Source organism: Melanaphis sacchari, unplaced genomic scaffold (assembly GCF_002803265.2).
Source record: "Melanaphis sacchari strain LSU unplaced genomic scaffold, SCAv2.0 Contig2_pilon_pilon, whole genome shotgun sequence".
Classification (NCBI taxonomy): domain Eukaryota; kingdom Metazoa; phylum Arthropoda; class Insecta; order Hemiptera; family Aphididae; genus Melanaphis; species Melanaphis sacchari.
Window position 1 is genome coordinate 1,192,235 of NW_020271173.1, and position 20,319 is coordinate 1,212,553.

At 25.9% G+C, this 20,319-nt stretch overlaps 1 protein-coding gene across 1 annotated transcript in view; it reads right to left on the bottom strand.

Annotated features, from left to right (window-relative positions):
• Positions 1-16,915, bottom strand: part of LOC112596119 (BTB/POZ domain-containing protein 3) — a 43,934-nt gene extending 27,019 nt beyond the window's left edge. The window contains exon 1 of the mRNA XM_025341619.1: positions 16,657-16,915. The gene's annotated coding sequence lies outside the window, so the exon portion shown is untranslated. The remainder of the gene's footprint in view (positions 1-16,656) is intronic.
• Positions 16,916-20,319: the final 3,404 nt, after the last annotated feature.

Below are 20,319 nucleotides of genomic sequence, written 5' to 3' on the forward strand. Positions count from 1 at the left end.
CCACGGTCTGTTTTCACGTCTTGAAAAATTGTCGTCATCGATTAATGTTTTGTCGATTAGTCATACGCGCGTTATATACGAATACGTCGTGTGCGTCGAGACAATAACATAACAATAATACTACTAACGGACCACAATTGTTTACAATAATAGGGTCGATATGGTGGAATTTATGTCTATATCGTGATGTTTTATAGACAACAATTAATACTGTAATAATATAATACGCGACGAGGAACAACGCCATATAAAATGGCATGGGAGATGTGGTCGACGCAGCGAAACGTCAAGCTGTATAGTTTAGAATAAGCTGATAAGAATAAGCAATGATATCGTACCATCGTAATTTTAACCAAAGTTAAGTAGGTCTAGGATTTCGATATGTTCTGTATTTTTCTGAAGCAATGAAACCTGTTCTATAACAGCAATACGCAACTGAACGAAGTACATCAGTGGTGACAGGTCGGGCGGGACGTTCCCGGTCGCGCCGTTCCCGCTGCAGCTGGTCCGGTTCCGGCGACGGCGGCGATCCCTGTTGCGCCTGGAACAGCTCGTCCAGGATGCCCACGCTCCGCGCCACCGGCTCGTGCAGGTTGACCGCCACCAGCTGACCGCACTTGTACAGGAACAGCAGCCAGATGTCCGGCTGGGCTGTCAGGCACCGCACGATGTATCGGCCCAGTTTCAACACGCCCGATGAACGCTGCGTCGCCGGCTGCATGTCATCTGGCCGCGCGCAACACGTCGACGCGATTGAACGGCACCGGTGCTGACGAACACGGGAGGCCTCGTCTCACCGGGTTTGCCGCCGCCTCCGCCGCCCGACCGATTTCTCAAGGTAGACCGCCTCGGCGGCGGCGACGTCGTTACGGTATCCCCTCCGCCGCCGCCGTCCGTGCCGCGCGTTTCGGCGATTATTATGTAAATAACTGCACAATAGCTGTGTACGATCTCGATGTGACAGGACACTTGAGCAATGCCGCATTGTAGTCGAATTATTTGTTCGTGTGAGCTGCAGTCGATCGACCGATAGATACCTAACAGTAATAATTGCGGCGGCGTATATGGTCCGGGAGGATGTCGGACGCCTCGTGTTTTTACCGACACGTACCAACAGCTCTCTCGGGAACGCACTGCGGAAACGTACTGTTGGGATTTTTGGAGGAGAAAAAAAGAAACGTCCCGTTTTTCGTTTTCAGTTACATAATACCTGCTCGACATCGCGTCAACGATCACTACTCGGAGTAGTTTATGGTTATTAAGTGCAAACCGCGGTATAAGTACACTGTAATGCGCTATTAACTCATATGGGCATTTTATTAGATCTTTTATATACGACTGGTTATATCTCGAGAACTTAATGCTTAAAATAACTCACCTCTCAACAAAATAAACATCGTCTTACATAATCATAAAACTCAAGGTACTTTCGTAATTTTTTTTTTTGAGTTTTGCCATTTAGTATAGTCTAACTATACTAGATATCCTTCATTTTTTTTTTGTTGACCCACTTTTCGAAAATCGAAATCAGGTAACCCTAAAAATATTTTATATATTTTTGTTTTAGTATATCTAAAACTGGGAGTATACTCCGAATTACTATGGTTTATCTTATATGCTTTTTATATTATTAGTTTAAAAAAGATAGAAACTTTTTAACACATTTAGCCCTATCAAATATTTTGTTTTAGTTTGTGGACATGGGAAAAAACTAGACATTTCTACAAAGGTAGGCCAAAATATTTTAAAATTGTAATCGTTATGTTTTGTTTTGTGTTATTTAACTATTTATGTTTATAATTTTCCGTTATAGTTACGTTAAAAATCTCAATCGTTTTTTTGTCAAATATAACGCGTTATTTTAACGTTTGCAAGTCCTGTATTTAAGGAAAACAAATTTTACGAATTTCTCTACGATCGAACACAGGAAACCATACTTAAATAAATATAGACAAATAAATTAAATAAGAATAAAAATATCTTAAAATAATTTTCATTTGTTAATTTTAATAAAATATTTTATGAACAAATTCTTGTTTTTTATAGTTTATTAATAATTACATCAAGTAGAAGAAAAAGTTATTATCATGCGTTCAATATTATACATTATTATTGTAAACAATGATAAAAGTTTAATATATAGTTATCGTTTCCAAAACTACATTTCGGGAAAATAACTACAAAGGTGATGTTTTAGTTTTTTAAATAATTTTATGTACCCCGTCAAGACCGTATTATTTTTGATGCTAATAACTTGTCAGAATTAGGTCAGTCCATAGCCTGACGGCTCAACACGTAGTTTCGTAAAGTCTATGAATAATATCTTAGTGATTAAAGTGTGTGATAAACACTCAATTTTGTGATTTAAAAATATTCTTTAAATTATATTAGGTATTGGTATGAAAATTAATTTTATTTGAATAAATAAGCTATAATTAACTATAATATTGTAATATTAAATTAAAACGAACATACTTGAGTGGAATTTTTAAAATACTGCAGTGATGTTTTTCCAGTTCAAATAAGGTGTATACAAATAGGATACGAAGAAGTAATATGTAGCGGTGAACTCAAAGAATAAACTAAAAAAAAAAATCTAGGAAACGTGACTGTAATAGTGAATTGAAAGAAAATGTACCTATATCTTAAAAGTACAAAAAAAAGTCTAAAATATCATCAAATGAGAAATAGAATAATTTTTTTGGTACCCAAATAAAAAATGATGACAATAAAAGTTTTACAAAGTTATGAAATAGTTGAGTCAATGTGTTTTTGGATTAATATTTTATCAGTCATGAAAATTATATTATTTGCTGGTGGAAATCTTCAATTAGTTAAAAATTGGTCTAATTTAAATTTAAATGTAGGAATATTAAAATTTGATAAATGGAAAAGAATAATACGAGATAGGGAAGCTATTCTAATTAACGAATCCTTATTCTAAGGAAATATAAAACATCACAAAGCCTGGTCATCATAGAGATGATAAGCTACAAATATCCAGTTCTAGATCTAGAGCAGATAAAAGAAATTGTAGAAAATTATGAAAAACGTATTTAGGGTCCTTGAGTTCTTGGATTATGTAATATGCTAGCATTATATTAATAGAGTTTTAAAAAGATAATTTTACATTGTACCTAAACGCGATTAAATAGCTTCTATAACTGATTGTGGGAGTGTTTTCATACGTCTTGGGGAAATAAGTTATTACTCGCCAAACTATGTAATTTTATAATATTTTGTCATTCCGTAACGACCGTAACATATTTGCATGCATATTATCTTAAAGGAATCTGAATTGTCATAAAAAAACCAACACTATTTATTTTATTTTATTTATTAAAAGTATGGGCTGATAACCCAATGGCTTTAGTTAAAAATTAAAACTACGAAATACTAGAAAAAAAATGTATAGAGTAATACTATGACGTGTAGTTTTATGAAAAATAAAGAGATAGTTCAACATTGGCAATGTAAAATCGTCCTTGTAAAGAGCTTATTAGCGGCAAAGGTTATAAAACAAAAATTCAAAATGCAAATAATTTGTCAGACCTACAATTTATTTGTAAGAAAAAAATCCGTAGTGTGCCAAATATGTGGTGAGCTTCTTTCTGTAAAACATCTCCTTATCCACTGTCGAACCCCACAGAATTGAGAATAAAACAAGAAATTCCGGATAACATCTTCGAAGCTCTTGGTCCCAATGAAGACTCCCTTAAAAGAATTATTTTATTTCTTAAAGACATTAAAATATGTATAATTCTATTTGAGAACCACCAAAAATTAACTTGTACTAATTAAAACTGTAAGCTTATAACCTTGATAGTTGAAGCTGTACCATGAAGAGAAAAAAATTATTTGTGATTTATTTTTAAACGTGGTTGATCAATAACAATAATTAATACTTTTAAAAACATTTATCACTTCAAGTATATAATGATAAGCAGTAGTTGCCAATTGGGTTATGTAGAAAGTATATTACATTAACAAATTAGCGGTAAATAGCATATTTTAAGGAAACTTAGAGATGACAAATTATTATTTTTGTTGAAGCTATAACGAACACACAATTTAATTAAGAACTTAATTAACAAGGAAAAACATAATCATAATAATATTTGAGTAAATGTTGAATTAAAGCTATACCTTTTAACTTAGATTAAATAAAATCGATTTAGTAGTAAACTCGTATTGTTGTAGAAATCGAGGCAGATTACAGCCAAAGTTTGGTCATAAAATAAACACAATTATGTTTCAGAAGTAAGAAATTAAGACAGTAAAACTTAATAATATATTTATACCACCGGTTAGTTCAAAAAAATTTACAAAATATCGATACATATAGATGATGTCATTCGATACGGCTTTTAGTGCTTCAAATAATATGTCAATATTGAAATATTATATATTTACTTTAGTAATAAAGTATGCAAAAAAAAAAATATTGTTATTGTTTTAATTTATCAGATTGATTTCTTTTAATAATTTGTTCAATATAGTTGTAACAAAGTTATAATACAAATAGAGTTATTATTCATACGAGAACAGATTCAACCAAAATAAATATTTAAATTGAAAACGTTTGTTATTTTGTTCAATTCGCTGATATTCTTAATTATTTAAAGCAGCCTGAAAACAATTTATCGACTACCAAAAGAAATATAAATCATTTCCCTTTTGTGATTCAGACGCAAAAATTAACATAATATGTTGAGTGAAAGTGATCTTGCTCAATAGTTTTAGATAGATATAAATAAAACCAATTCTGATCAATTTAAACAATATAATATTGTACTACCTATATTTTACGAATTTAAAGCCACGAATAAAATAAAACAAAACAAAATTATTATTTTGTTTCGTGGTTCAGTAGTTCGATGTACTATGTTAAGTGTATTTTTTATTGAGTGAATAGAATATATTTTTTTTATTCGCATACAAAATATGAACGATATTTATTTCTGTCACGCCAAATCTATCTATTATTATTGTGTATTTGTACCGCCAACGTGAGTCGTCATATCGTCTTATCGTCATTCGACTATGGACCTTGTCGTCGACAACAGCTTTAATAAAAACCATGACAATAGTGTCCTACATTGTATAAGAACGGCCCACATTACGTATTTTTATTTTTATTGTAAAAATTATATTTACGCAATAAAAGTGAGCTGCGAAATTCGCTTTGAATTTTTTTATAATTTAATATTACTATTTCGGTTTTTTAAAATCTAAAATGGACATAAGTTCAACGAATTCCGGACCATTTAATTGTTATTAGCATTTTTTTGAAAACCAGTACTTTTCATAGCCTATAAGCTTTATATGTTATATGTTACATTTTTTTTTTTTAAATCAATAATTTTACTTGAATATACTTAAAAGTTTAAATGTAACTACGTTGAACGTCTAAAATTTTATGAATGTATTATTCGATTAAGATTTTAGTCTACTGGCAGTTTTTTCATTGTTATTATTTTTAGATAGAACAATATAAGTTTATATTTTATATTTTATCTCAAAAATACTGAAATATCATTATTTGAGTCAATCGAATACCATAATTAATTTTTAAGATGAATGAAATTTGGTTTTGTAAGTAGAAGTCCACAGATAAATAATGATGTTAAAAGCAAACATATGAAAACACTAATAATACGAGTAAAATATTAAAATATCAATGTAAAAAATAAAGCAATATCTACACATACATATTGCAATTTTATTAAATGTTTATATAAGGTAAACTTATCTTATTAAGCTTCAATGTACTATTTATACTCAATGGTATTTCAAATTATTTATGATCTCGAATTAAACTAATATTATAATGTAGTTTTGTTAATTCGATTTCATTCATAACTGGTAAAAGAATCATGAAGTAAAACTAGTTTTGAAAATATTTATTATTTTAATAATAATAAGACTAAAACAAAAATAAACTTATTACTGAATTTTATTTGAAAAATTAATAACTTCTATGTTTATACTAACTAATTTATTAAAAACATAATAATATATCAACATATTTTGAAACCCTTAGGATTTTTTTTACAGTTAAATTTCATGATAAAAGTAAAAGATACATTTTATTTTTATTTTATTGTATTTTATTAATATTTTACAATTTACATTATAATTTTTAGCATATTCCTTTTAAGCGCACCTACATTAAATTTATTACATTTCTCGTAAAATTATGAGCATAAAATTTCAGTTTTTGATTTTAGAAACTTACCTAAATTTTATCTCAGTCTAAAATATTATTATGTTTTTAAACATTTTTTGTATTGTTTTTTGTTACAACTAATAGTTTAAAAATGAATAAGTTAAAAAATAACAACGAAAGAACCATAGTACGCAGTATAACACAACACAAGAATATAACTTGATTATATGACTAAACGGGAATATTGTACAATTGTGGGGCGACAATGCAAAACGTACTATTTGCATTTTTGTCAAAATGGAGTTATACATTGAATTATATGTTTGAAATGGCGGCGGATCGATTGGCATCATCAGATTAGGTAAAAACGTACTATTCCCCATTCAATAACCGTTTTTAAAATAGTAAATTGAAGCAAAACGTACTATTTGCACAATATACATTTTGTCAAAACGAACTATTTACTGTTTGATGCAGAACGTACTATTTGCTATAGATTCCGTAATAAAAAGTAAAAAAAAATTTGTCAAAACGTGCTAATTACATCAATTTTTCCAAAACGTACTATTTCCATTCATAATGCAAAATGTACTATTTCCAATGTACACGGTATAGGAATAAAAATGTATTGATGCAAAACGTACTATTTACAAAAACGACTGTGTTTTAAAATTTGTTTTTATTGTTACATTTTATTAAATTATATAGATTTAATATATGATATACGTATTTTGTTTAACATATTATCTACGTGCTAACCTAAATCATAAAAAAAAAAAATCGTTTATAACTTTGAAACATTAATTATTATGCGCGCCAAAACTTAGTGATAAGGTCTAATCAATGAAACTATTTCATTAATTCATTTATGATAACACATATTCTATTTTTAAAGTACCTTACTCTTGCAGCTTGCTATTTACTTAATGTTTTTTATAATTATTATAATTTATTATAATTTACCATGTCGAAAAGAATAAAATTGATGATGGACAAGGCGAAAAACAAGGTAGGTACATACATCTAGTAAAACAATATATATTATTGTACTATTTAAAAAATAACATGATAGAACTTTTAATATTTTGTATACTACCAATTCTATAATACAATAATCAATAATTATTTTATAATTTCTATAACTCATATCTTCAGGTAGTTGATGCTAAGAAGCTGCAGAGCATCAACATTCTTAATACTGCTAGAAATAAAGTAATGCTTACACCTATACAAATTGTTTTCTAACCTATTAGAAAACTACTATTTTATACTAACTTATTAATTTATTATATGTATATTTTGTCTAGAGTAGTAATAGTCATCTACATTTTTGTTCTAATGCAATTATAATAATTACTAATTATTATATTATAGATAAATTTTAACATTTTAAATATTTAAAACTTGATATTATATTATTCTTTTTTTTTACTTTTTTAAGTGTTCTTTAATCTTTTATTTACCTTGTTTTAGTTTTTATTAATTAAAAGTTATTAAAAAAGTGTTTTATTAAAATATATTATACCTAACTTGTATTCCTTTCACCTATATGGATGCTACCATCGGTTCCCTATATGTTATATATTTTCTTAATTTAAATAAACTTAATTGAATAAGTACAAGTAACTAGTAAGTGTAATATTATTACACTTAGTTGAGTCAAAGTATTTTAATTTCTTAACATATAATTATATTAAATTATATTTATTGTAAAATGTAATTTATGCAAATAGAACGTTTTGTAAAAATATTGGTCAAAACGTACTATTTTTGTTAATCAAAGCAAAACGTACCATTTGTTGTAAATAGTACGTTTTGATCCAATTCAAAATTTAAAAAGTTATATTTAAGTACAAAAAATACATTTTAAAATACTTTTACCTGCAGAAATTTATTTCATAGTTTTTTATCTATTTTTAAACATTTTCACAACATGTATATCTCAAATATTTAATGCACAGCAGAAAATGACCTTTCCTGAAAAATATGTAAAACGCAAATAGTACGTTTTGCATTGTCGCCCCACAATTATAAAAAATAAATTATTTATTTATAATTTGAATAAATATGTTGAGTGGCTTAATTTTTCCTGGATAGTTGAAAATATAAATTTGTACCATTATGATAATAATTATTGGTGTAAACTTAAAGTGTGTATGTAGTAACTTAGGGTTAATTAACCACAACTAACTATACTAACTATATAGAGTTGGACATGGTTTTTTCGACTCATTCCCCATTATTATTATACTATGAAGGTTAGTTTATGTTAAATTGTATATTTATACATAGTTAATTGTATAAAATAGTCTGAATAAAAAATTCAATTAGTTTGGTGTACCTATATGGGCGTCACCGTTTTCCGCCAAAATCGACCTTTCCATTTACCGTCAAGTCCGTTTATCGCCAGTACAATAATATATATTTCTTTTATCCACCAAGACAAATTTCAGTTTCTATATTTTGGTAACCCCTGATTGAAAGAATTAAAAGTTTATCACAGATAATATGTTCACACCACAAAGCCAAATTTTAAAACGACAAAAAAAAGAACCAGTATTTAATTGATCAGTATAAAAGGGGAGAAATATGCCAATATATTTTTGTAAAATCAATAGCGTATAACCATAAGAAATAAATAAAATAAATAAATGTTTGACTGTGATGTTGTTTTGCACGTCGTAATATAGACTTTTTTGTAATAAGTTATAACATTAAACAATATTCTATATAATTTTAATTTTCTATTTAATTTTAATATTAAGTATCACTTGAATTTTTTTTTGTAAAATCATATATTTAATTAAAAATTTAATACCTAATTATTTTTTTTATATAATATTTTATATTTATTATTTATTATAATTTTATAATTTTTATTTATATATTTTAAAAATCATTACTAATTATTAATATCTCCATTTGTTAACATGGTAAGGGGTTACCAAAATATAGAAACTGAAATTTGTGGTGACGGAAAAAGGAAATATATATTATTGTACTGGCGGTAAACGGAAAGATCAATTTTGGCGGAAAAGTAGATCACCCACCTATATCATTTGTATTTATATAGTTAGTGTACTATTTGAATTCGCTAAGTTAAATTATTTGTTAGCCTTAAGCAGTTAACTTTTAATATTATAAGTAGCAGATATTTATTTTAATCAACTATATTGTATATTTTTGATAATATTACTTAGAAATAATTTTTTAAATTAACAAGATAAAAATACTTAATATTTATTTTCTGTATTTTTGCTATTTTTTAAAGTATAGAAATAATATTCTTATTTATCTTATTTATAGGTAATAACAAGAAAGAACTACAAAAAGATAATTATGTAAAATCAAAAATACATTTTAATGCAGTTTATATAATATTACAAATAATAAAAAATTCAAAAATAAATACTAAGTGTTTTACACTCGTCTCGCTTTGCTGCCACTTCAACGCGAATCGATGAAATTTTATTGTTTATGATATCGTTGATATAATTTTTAAGCTATGCTTTAATAATTAAAATGTATGTCTTAATAACACTTAGGATAGATGGTTGAGAATTTGGTTCGATCAAAATTCTAGATCTTTATTAGAGCTATTATATCAACATCCAGCACTATCAGTTCATCGTAAAATGTTTTTATAGTTATTTGGTTAAGGGTTATTGTACAATATAATAACCTGTATAAATATTAAATAACTGCAGTCTGTAAAGATTAAAGTGTGTTGTTATAATATCAAGTTGTTGTTTGAAGTTTATGCTGGAACATCTTTAATATTAAACAAAAGAGCTATATCGATTTTATAAACATTTTTTAATAGTGTTTGCCGGGTCACTACCGATAGTAATATAGTCGACATAGTCAAAGGTGAAAAGTGTTTTAGGCAATTGTACCTCAGTTATTTAATGAATAGCCTTGAGCATTCGCTAATCTGCTGATTGAATATAGATAAAACTAATGTATAACATCATTGGCCATTGGGTGTAATGTATAAAAAGATTTAAATTTGAAAAAATTAATAGCTCACATATAATTTAATTGTTTTATATAAAAAAAAAAATAATAATTAAGAGAGACGTACTAAATAATTTATTAAACATAGTATACGAAAAACACAAGTAAATCACATTTAAGTTTTATAAATCAATGAGCAATTTAAACATATATCACATTTACATTATATATGAATACTAAATATTATGTATGTATTTATAATATATATTTAATTATAGGTACTGCAGTATGTAGTCTTATAATAGTTTTAATTTTGGTGGTTATGTCATTAGGTTAACGTTTTTTTTAACCCAAGCCCTTAATCTTGGGATGGTGGTTGAATATAGGCAATTCGTATAATTTAATATTAGGAAAAACGAAAATCGACGATTTTCAATGTTTTATATGCCATATGATTTTCAAGGAAATGTATTAGAAATATCATGACACATACACTTTTGATTATTACGAAATAAGTTCGAAAATATAAAACGTATTTTCGTATATACGCCCTAAAGCAATTTAGTTAATAATTTCAACTCCCAATTGTCGTTAAAACGAAATGTATTTCCTAAAATAAATTTGAAAACTTGCACTAAATATTAATGTGTGTTTTTATTAATATTTTAGTAAATTTAAATGTATCTCGCTTACACATTTGTTTTTGAAAAGTCCACAAATTGAAAATTTTAATGTTAACATAAATAGTTAATACAGTAAAAATATAAGAAGTTTATTAAAATTCCGCAAGTGTTTGTTTTTATATTTAACTTAAAGTTATAACTTATAATTCACTAAAATCCACTGAGAGTCGAAGAAGTTGGAATGCAGTTATATTGTCACGTTCAAATTTAAATAAACAATATAGGCTATACTATAATACATATATTCTACACCGACGTCCGTAGTGACTGAAGTGAGACTGGTGCCCACATGGGATGTGACATGGTATTTAGGATCACTGTTCGCATTTTTATTTTGGTGTTGGAAATTTGGAAAAACATGTATTATTACAAATTATTACTAGTGCTCATTAACATTAAATATTCTCATGTATCTTTCTTATAGCAGAAGTTCTAACACATTTTCAATGTCCCTAAACTAACCTGCTATAACCTACATAATAGTATTATTTTAACAATAATAAGTAAAAAACAATAAATACACATTTTTTCAAGGCACCGTAAATAATATTGCTATTTTTACTTATATAGTTAATTAAAATATAATACGTTTTTAGTTGGTTAAGTTAAAACTTTTTTTTTTTGAAATGCGATAAATGAAGATTGAAACGTATATTTAGTAAAAATTATATATTTAATTGACGTAGTAGTATTTCTAAATTGGTATATAGACAGACAGCGATATCATTCTTTTTTATTATTAATGAAACAAATATTAATAATAATAATAACTAATATTGTTTTTTGACTTTCGAAGTAACGTTGGATAAATACGTTTTATTATTGTTAGAATTTTTATTTCGTTTCAACTTTATTGAAAGGGTATAAGTGTATCACAAAAGTTATTGAAAATGTTTACACATATCATTGTTGTTTTATTATAAAATGTAGATTTATTGATGGGATTTCGTTTGAAAGATAAACGTATTGTTTGAAAACGGTTTGATAAAAATAATAATGTTTTATTGTTAAAATTATTGCATGTGCATAATATATATATATATATAAGCTTTTATGTTTTGACGCTTTGTACTATTAAACTTTTTAAACATAAACATTTCGAAATCACTTAGTTGTAGAGTAGGCCACATATACTTGTAATTATTATGGTTTTTTATGAAATTAAAATTTGATGTTCCTTTGAAAGTATTAATAAATTATAGTCAACAAATATCAGAATGTAGCTAAGTATTTCTTATACATTTGTAAGCGTTCAAAGATAAATAACTTAAGTTCTTCAACTTCGTGAAGCTGTGAACAAACGTATGTTGACGTGTAAAGCCGTTTAGTACTTAGTGAGATTTATATTGACATGCTTAAAATCTGAAGTATGTAATTATTTCTTAAGCATTTATTAAATACGAAATACACCTTTCTTGGAAAAGCTTTATATTATAGCACGTTTATAATTTGTTTTATAAAATATTTTTCTATCTATACACTATCTCTACCTAGTATCTAACCAATATTAAAGTATAGAACATAAAATATAAAAAAATGAAAACATGATTTAAGTTATAAACTATATTAAAATGACAACAACAAAAAAACACGTTGTCAATAAATTGATATAACTAAAATAATAAAACTATATGTCTGCACTCTGTATATATATTATAACAAGTACAAACAGATAAATTTAAATTTAAAAAAATATGTCATTGATTTATTTTTATTTAATTATGTATATGTATACCATAATGGGTAGATAAGATATAATAATAATATAATACTGAAAATGAAATCATATTCTTTGAAATCACTTTGTTTCACAATTTATGTTTAGAGTGTTTAGAGTGTACTTTATAATTCGTTGTTGAGTAATTTATTGTAATGTATGAGTAAACTTTAATTTCAATTATAAATCATTATTTAGTGGTACCTACGAAAAACGACTTTTAGAGGAGATAATATCATTTATTTCTAAAAATATTTTATAATAATATACTATTGTATAACTTTAATTAATTTTTTATTAAAAATATTATACTCTATTATATTTAGTATTATATAATATTATTTTATTGTTATTCTTGTAAGTACCATGAGACTGTTTGAATAGGTTCGTTGTATAAATAACTTAGAATTAATTCAATTGTAAAATTTATAATTTAAGTATCTTTAAATTCAAATTTAACACATCAATTATCTACAGTGACCTACTCAATTACAAGGTACACATAGGTGTCGAACCTATTATACACAGCAAAGCGACTTATCCGTTTTTTATTTTAATAAATAATAATAAATAATGATAATAATATGTAATGAAAATTCATTTAACTTTTTAATGATTTACATAATGAGAGTTAACCACTTGTGACTAACATATATATATATATATATAATATATATTTATATATAATATACTGTGTATAATAACTTATTTTTTAAATTTCAGTTGCTACGGCTGTCGGTTATTATGACTTATTAGTCCTGGTTTATTCAACGTCATTTACACGGTAGGTATTTTAAACATTTTATCGTGTAAAATAATAATTAATAATTTACGTAATGGTAAAGAGTTTCAAGTCCATTTAGTTTAATTTTTTTTTTTAATTACAACAAAATAACTTGTATTATTAGATAAGTAATTATCATTTTTTGTATGTATTCAACAACATTTAAATATCAAATATCTATAAAAAATTAAATGTATATATATTATTAATATTTTTTTAATTGCTTAAAGAAAATCTTTTGAAGAATCTTGTTTTTAGTATTGAAGTTTGAGTTATAAAAGTTAATAATTTTATATATTTCCATAATTTAAACAAATTTTACTCTTCTAATAAAAAATAATTGTATCGTTAATATTTTTTAATTTTTTTTATAATATTTTTGATATGGAAAAACTAATAAAGAACATTGTATTACACTTCAAAACTTTTAGATAGAAAAAATGTTAACAAAATTTATAGAAAAATTAAAATATTTCAAATTTCAAATTTGTGAGCTTTGATGTTACTTTTTTATTTTATTAAAATCCAACAAAAAGGACTTTTTTATTACATTTGCAACCCTTAATTATAAAAATTAAAAATATTATGAATTATTAATTACAGAAGCATTTAAGTTAATTGAATTGTGATTTGATGAATTGTTTTAAAATTTAAAGTTTAAATATATTGTAAGAATTTTCTTTCCTCATTGAACATAATTATATTTTCAATAATAATAACATTCTTGAATTAAAAATAAATTAATAGGTTCTTTATAAATACTTAATGTATTACTATCGCAAATTTTGTTTACATTTTATTTTTTACTGCTAAATAATAAGTGAAATTACGTTTTTTTTTTATTAAATACTGAAAATATTAATTTAAAACTTGACCGTGTTTCTGAACTGTTTGATTATAAATTTGTTAAATAATGTTGATTTTGATCCTTGAAAATATTATCTAGATATATTTTAATAAAATATACATTTCTATTTTAATAGAATTACGTACCTAATTTTAATTATAATATGTCACAAAAATATAGTAGAGTGATAACTTAAAAAATTTCAAATAAACTAATTTTAAAAGGTAAGTTATTTAAACAGAACTACTTAGGTAATTTAGTAGCAGCTGTAGCTTTTTATTGCATCAAGTATTAAACTGCGATATTATATGTATTTTTTTTTTTTTTAATTTTCATAAAATAACGTATTTCTAAAATATTAATCGTGTACTGATATATCCAATACTAAATAATCAATTGATCGGGTTCTCATAATCTTAAGTTAAATTTACTATTAATGTTTGATACACATTTTTAAAATAAAATAGCTTCTTAGAATTATTTATTTTATTAAAATCTCTAAGATTATAATTATTTTGTCTTTATGTGGTTGTACTATTATGAATGAAAAATGAAAAATTGTAGATTACAGCATTTATCGAGTACCTAATGGTTTTAACCAAACCTCAAAGGGGTGGGTAACAAAAAAGATAGTTTCATCCTTTTTCCGAGAATTGTCTGAACATGCTTTATTCTTTTTAAATTATAAAACTTATGTTATATTTATGTACTACTAATAACTATTATAAATTATTATTTTTTAATATTTTATAATAAAAGGTAATATTAGCTAAGTTCCAGGTTCAAAGGCGACCCCTCAATCCCTCAAAATTACCACTGTAGCATTGATCACGTGGACTAAAATATAATATAATATTATGACCCTAAAATGATTATTGATTTATGTCTCACAAATTAATGATAAAATATTAATAGCGTTGGTTATACATAATATTTAATTTTTAATGAAATGTTAATTAATATAAAGTAAATTTTTCAGAAAATTCGAACAATTAACAACAATATATGATTGTCATACGTCACTTGCAGCCAATTTGACAATTTCATGCTTTCGTGATTATATTATTACATATACTAAAATTGCAATTTATTGGAATATAAAATATTTTAAAATTCAATGGAGAATTATATTATAACGACGATGATTGAATTTTTTGCTTTTTGTAAATTTTAAGATACATAGAATCATCAAATGAAAATATTTGTACTATATTATTATATTATATCATCGTATTTTTTGCAGTTTGCGCTGCATGTATTGTTGTTTTAGCTTAAATGTCATAACTCATAGTAGTCGTTCATATAGGCGTAGATTTAGTCTTATTTTATTATTTAAGTTTATATAATTAAAATAGTACTACAAATTCGTATAATCATACGCAATGTTTTAAATAATTATATTTCTTTTATCATATTTATTTTATGGAATTAAATATTAACCCTTTGAGGTATGATAACAGAATAATATACACATTACACGTACATAGAGATACATATAAAATATAAAATCAAGTTAAAATAGTTTAATATAGTTTAGTTTTGGCTTATAAATATGATCAGTTAAAAGTCAGTATTGAGTATCAATATTCGCACAAAAAAGGCGACAAATAGTATTATTAAAAAAGGTTATTATTTTCTAGAAAGATAAGGTAAGTTTACAATCTTGAGTAAAATAAATTATATTTTTAAGTAAATTTCTTCTAAGACTTTTGAATAACCAATGAAATCGAATGAACCTAATCTGAATAGTTTGAATAAAAAGATTAATGGTTTAAGACCTACAAAAAAAGAAATTTAAATTACATAAGTTGATTGGCTTAATTGCATTTTAACTTTATAAGCATTAAAAAGATGAATTATTATCTGAATGTTTTCAAGCTTGTTAAATACAAATATTACTTATTTTTTATTAAACAAAAATTCACCATAATATGTCATAATAAAACATAATATTTTTATGACAGCAGAAAATTAAAATTTTATTTACTTTAACATTTGTATTGAATATAGAGATATCTTTAATAATTCAAACTGTTTTTATTTCTACGTTTAAAACGGGTATGCTAAAAATTAAAAATTAGGCACTCAACAAATAAATCAAAATAGAATCCAATATTCCAATATACTATAGGAATAAATAGCTTAAAAATAAAAGTAAATTGTTTCAACAATTTATATTATTATATACATAATATACATTATAAACTAATAATATTTCTTTAAGAATTTGAAAACTTATTTGAAACCTTCGTAACGAGGCACCATAACTACCCGTCAACTTCATGTGTGTACTACATGCATATCGTATTATTTATCTTTATTAGATTATGAGAATGATTAGTAGTTTTGTAGGTATATATTATAAATAAATATTTGACCGTCGCCAAATCTAGCAGTAATAGTATTCAATTCTTTTGCAAGCGTATGGAACAATACAATTATTGTAGCATTATAAAACGATAGCATAAAGTATTATGTTCTAAAGCAATGAATACATACGTATATATATCGTGCGTTTACATGTAAAATATGTGCGATGATCGTCGGCGTGCTCTGGCCAGTTGGTGGTCGTATGGCAGAGACGAGTTTTGAAAAAAAAAAAGAACCATTAGAACCGGAACATCGTGATAATAAAATAACATGCATCGAGACGACTGCGTAAGGCACGTGTATTAAAATATTGTTGCGAATTTATTATTGCGGCAGTATTATTATATTTTAACGCTATAATTTATAATACAGCGCGGCGACGCACGAAGGTATTGCATAGGCGTAACTAACAGTTCGACTGACGTGACAGGCCTTGGACGATATTATGTTTTAATATTAAAAATTCAGTCGTCACCGGCATTATCATTACACGACGATAATATTATAGTGCCCGTTCGCAATGTGTTATATTTCATGTAATAAACGGACACAGTAGACACGCGCTGCAAATTATTGTAATATATTTCAACGCGACATTGTACGGGGCGCGCGTTTCCGGTGTTCGCGTCAACGCGCACCGACAACCCGGCAAAAGTGGCCAGACGCGACGTCGCGCACCGCTCTGTATGACGCGCGTCGTGAAGATTTGGGTTTTTTTTTTTTTTTGTCGTTATTGTTATTGCTGCAAATGTGACCTGACACGGTCAAAGCTATAGCGACCGATTCGCATCTATTGTCTTGCTAGTTGCTTCCATAATATGAAATTATTATAATATTACATATTAGAGTACACCGAAGACTCGGGACAATGACTATTTATGTATATGTATATATATATATATATATACACAGTGATTAATTATTCCGCAGGACGGATATACACTATTGTGTATAACGTCAGTTCCGATAATATGTTAGTATCGGTCCGAAAGAAAACTGTAAGTACCGTCGTTTCCGATCGAAATATCATATTATGCGAATCGCCTTTATTGATACGCGTCGTCGTCATAATAAATATTATTACACGGTTATAGAAAATTACGATATGTTTAATAATATGCAATCATCCGTGTACATCGGAAATACACCATTTTAGACATTTGGTCGATAGACAACAAATTGTTTTTGTCCGCGAGAGATATAATTCGACGTTCTAAGTAGAAACAAGGCTTATTATAATGTTATTGTTCTGTATTAACGTACGTTCTTCTGACTCCATTACATTCTAAATATTGTAATTATTTTTCACGCAATTAATTGGAATAGATAATTGCTATTTGCACGACTATTTCGTAATTTGTAAGCTGTAAGATTTTGTGCAAAATCAAAAACGTACTACGAGAGGTTGGAAAAACATGATTATATGTTTGTGATAGAGTTTTTTTCCCCCCATGCCAATGTTTATCGCACGCAATTATAGCGTGAATTTTAATAATGTATACGTAGATATATGAAAGGTATACCCAACTAAAATATCGTTGTTATTTGTCCGAATACGAAGACGTATCTACCGAAACATAAGTGTATATGTCTGCTGCAGGGCTATACAAAGCGTCGTGACACGATATTTCTTATAATATAAGTTTTAATCTGTTACCCTATACCTGTACTATTTGTCTCGACATCGTCAATTTGATACACGGGTGGGTTCGTTTGAAATGTTTTGTAATGCGGTAGACACAGTGTCGCATACCAAGGAATTATTATATTGTTGCGGTTAATGTAGAATTGTCATGGATTAAAGTCTGTGAAGTATTTGTGAACAATAATAATTCAAATATTATGTATGTATATTTGTTTGAAAATCATAATGTACCAAATAAATTAATTGATTCGGTAGTTTTCGTAATAATTAATCAATTTATCATCATTGAAAACAATATATTTTCATTTGTTATATTTTGGTAAATTAATAAATTTTACCAAAATATAACATAAAATAATTGTGTTCAGTTGATAATGCATCAATATTATGTTCTAGTATAATATAAATACATAAACTAGACATTTTTTGAACGCTATAAACGAAATTTATTTTCATTACCTTACATACATTTTTATCAAAAATATGAACTTAGCCTTGACTATTTCATATTTATATTAATTATGATTGTATAAATCTATTCTGATAGAAAAACTGGGTCGATTCAAAAAAATTAATATGCAGTTGTATCTATGATCATGAATATTAAAGTATGTGATTCACACGTACCTATCAATTATTATACACGATATGTTTATAAATGTTTAATAAAACGAATGAAAATAAAAAACCACGAAAAAAAGTAATTAAATGTAATCCCAATAAAATTAAGAAATTTACAATCTATAATTAGTAGGTACTTAACTATACTTCAAGTATGCTACACATACAATTTATGTTATGCTTTAATTTTAAATTAGTTCTATGATAATACTTGAGTGAAAATATTGCTTAAACGCATCGGGGAGTTTTAAAATCCTCCTGGGATGTGTTATCTAGTTAATCAAAGTAAATTGTAAAATAATCAAGACAGGATTAAATGTGGAACCAAACTATGTCCTGCATGTATATTGTATATCATGAATTATGATGATGTGATAATTCTAAACCAGAATTAAATTACATTAAAAACTGCTACTACTCTTGAAGTTTATTGTAAAATGGTGCATATACATGTAATAAACAAATCAAATCAATTTTATTTAAAATATTTTTATTAGAAATGCCAAAAATTAATATTCTACTTACATAATATAATAAAAATAAGTATAATTTCTTCATAACAATTTTTGTTTTCTATTGTAATTTAATAGTATTTTGACAGTTAGTTGAAAAATAGTTAAATAAGACAATATTATACAATTTTTTATTCAACGAAAAATCTATTTGAAATAATATTATTAATGTGTGAACAATTTCGGATGAAAAACTTTAATCCCATTAAATTACAAAATGCATATTATATACATTCTACATACTTGATCCCCTACTCATATCATTTAAAACTATAAAACATTTTATACCAATAAAATTATTTTATTTGTACAATAAAATGTTTGGAGTTGAAATAAAAATGTTATAAATTTAATAAAAGCACCTACTTGGATATGTGTATGTCTAAAGTATATTGTAATTTTTTGTTAGCACGAAAATATTCATTAACACGTTTGTAGTACCTACGTAAAATTTAAAAAATAATATTTCCTTAGTTTGATTATATGTATAATAATTTAATTACAGTAGAAAGTAATTACAAAGCACGCAAATTCAAAATCAAGCTTGTGAATAGTATACTTATTTAAGTAACCGGTAAAAATTCCCAAGGTTGAATTATTGGTTGGGATTTTTATTATTACATTAAGTCATTAAATCTAAAAAGGAAAAAAATATTATTTAAGCAAAAATAAAAACAAAATATACAATAATAAAATTATAAAACAACACTAAGCACACCATATTTTTCTGATTTTAACACATAATTTATAAAATTTAACTAATTGTATTGGTACACAATGATTTATGTTAAATAATTTCTATGTATTTAAATAATCTAACTATAATACCAGGATTAAGTGACATCAATATGTTAGAATAAAAAGAAAAAAGAAAACAATTTGAAGTGTTTGAACAAAAAACTCGCATAACTATTTAAAAAAGATCTCTGATCATAAATCCTGACATTGCGATACACTAGCGACTAGTTAAACCGGAGTAGGTGATGACGTGTCAATTGTAAACGAACTATCATT